We start from the raw sequence: 2,646 nt of genomic DNA, 5'->3' as shown, positions 1-2,646 counted from the left end.
GCCGGGCGTGGTGGCAGGTGCCTGTAGTCCCAGCTACACGGGAGGCTGAGGCAGGAGAATGGCGTGAACCCGGGAGGCGGAGCTTGCAGTGAGCTGAGATCGTGCCACTGCACTCCAGCCTGGGCGACAGAGCGAGACTCTGTCTCAAAAAAAAAAAAAAAAGAGAAACCCTGTCTCTACTAAAAATACAAAATTAGCTGGGCCTGGGGTGGCTCATGCCTTTAATTCCAGCTACTCAGGAGGCTGAGGCAGGAGAATCGCTTGAACCTGGGAGGCGGAGGTCGCGGTGAGCCAAGATTGTGCCTTTGCACTCCAGCCTGGGCAACAAGAGCGAAACTCCGTCTCAAATAAATAAATAAATAAATATAAATTAAAAAAAAACTAGCCCGGCATGGTAGTGGGCGCTTGTAATCCCAGCTACTCAGGAAGCTGAGGCAGGAGAATCACTTGAACCTGGGAGGCAGATGTTGCAGTGAGCCGAGATCGCCCCATTGCACTCCAGCCTGGGTGATAGAGTAAGACACCATCTCAAAAAAAAAAATAAATAAAAAACAAGAAAGAAAAAAAAGAAATGAGTTATCAAACCATGAAAAGACATATAGGAACTTTTTTTTTTTTTTTTTTGAGTCGGAGTTTCACTCTTGTTGCCCAGGCTGGAGTGCAATGGCGCGATCTCGGCTCACTGCAACTTCCGCCTCTCGGATTCAAGTGATTCTCCTGCCTCAGCCTCCCAAGTACCAGGGATGACAGGCATGCGCCATCATGCCCAGCTAATTTTGTACTTTTAGTGGAGACAGGGTTTCTCCATGTTGGTCAGGCTGGTCTCAAACTCCTAGCTTCAGGTGATCTGCCCGCCTTGGCCTCCCAAAGTACTGGGATTACCGGCATGAGCCACCAAGCCCGGCCTAGATATGTAGGAACTTTAAATGCATATTACTCACTGAAAAAAGCCAATCTGAAAAGTCTACATAATGTATGTTTCCAACTATGTGACATTCTGGAAGAGGCAAAACTATGGAGATAGTGAAAAGTTCAGTGGTGATCAATGGTTAGGAAGGAGAGAGACAGGGATGAATAAGCAGAGCACAGAGGATTTTTAGAGCAGTGAGACTATTTTGTATGATACTGTAATGGTGGATACATACCATTATTCATTTGTCCAAACTCATAGAATATACAACACAAGGCCGGGCGCGGTGGCTCATGCCTGTAATCCCAGCACTTTGGAAGGCCGAGGCGGGCAAATTGCTTGAGGCTAGGAGTTCGAGACCAACCTGGCAAACATGGCAAAACCTCGCCTCTACTAAAAATACAAAAATTAGCCAGGCGTTGTGGCGGGTGCCTGTAATCCCAGCTACTTGGGAGGCTGAGTCAGGAGAATCGCTTGAACCTGGGAGGCGTGGATTTCAGTGAGCCGAGATCGTGCCATTGCACTCCAGCCTGGGCAACAGAGAAACTCCATCTCAAAAAAACAAAACAAAACAAAAGAATATACAACACAAACGTGAACCCTCATTTAGTGTCAGAAACAGCAACAGCCTCCTGTAGGAAGGAGTAATCAGACGTTGTCAATGGAACCAACTGTATTGTCTTTTTGTTTTGTTTTGGGCTTGGTTTTTTGTTTTTTTGTAGAAATGGGGTCTCACTATGTTACCCATGCTGGTCTTGGAGGCCTAGGCTCAAGCGACCCTCCTGCCTTGCCCTCCCAAAGTGCTGGGATTATAGGTATGAGCCTCTGTGCCTGGCCCCAGCTATCTTCTTCACCTGTCATGCTTTGGACTCAATCACATTTTGGTTGTGTGGACTGGTTTAAGGGTTGTCAAGCTCACACATAAGACAAGGCAAGGGCCGGCCGGGCGTGGTGGCTCACGCCTGTAATCCCAGCACTTTGGAAGGCCGAGGCGGGTGGATCACAAGGTCAAAAGACCATCCTGGCCAACATGGAGAAACCTTGTCTCTACTTAAAAAAATTAGCCGGGTGTGATTGCACGCGCCTGTATAGTCCCAGCTACAGGAGTTCGAGACCAGCTTGGCCAACATGGAGAAACCTCGTCTCTACTAAAAAAAAATTAGCCGGGTGTGGTTGCACGCACCTGTATAGTCCCAGCGACAGGAGTTCGAGACCAGCCTGGCCAACATGGTGAAACCTCGTCTCTACTAAAAAAATATGAAAATTAGCTGGGTGTGGTGGCGTACTATGCCTGCAATCCCAGCTACTCAGGAGGCTGAGGCAAGAGAATCGCTTGAACCCGGGAGGCGGAGAGTGCAGTGAGCCAAGATCACACCACTGTACTCCAGCCTGGCAACAGAGGGAGACTCCGTCTCAAAGAAAAAAAAGGCAAGGCAAGGGCCAAGATCTGACTAATTTGGTTGGTAAAGAAACAATGAGTCATTGAGTCATTCTAGATTTAGACATTTTATTACTTAGACAGCAAAAAGAAGACTAAACCTAGGTGAGAGCTCCCTGTGAATCATTGTCCCCAACACTAAAAATACAACACTGGCTGGGCACGGTGGCTCATGCCTATAATCCCAGTGCTTTGGGAGGCTGAGGCTGCAAGATCACTTGAGCCCAGGAGTTCAAGAACAACCTGTGCAACATAGTGAGACACCGTCACTACAAAAAATAAAATAAAAATTAGCTAG

The sequence above is a fragment of the Gorilla gorilla genome, chromosome X (assembly GCF_029281585.2).
Source record: "Gorilla gorilla gorilla isolate KB3781 chromosome X, NHGRI_mGorGor1-v2.1_pri, whole genome shotgun sequence".
In the NCBI taxonomy this organism is placed as follows: domain Eukaryota; kingdom Metazoa; phylum Chordata; class Mammalia; order Primates; family Hominidae; genus Gorilla; species Gorilla gorilla.
Note: the sequence above shows the minus strand (reverse complement) of the source record.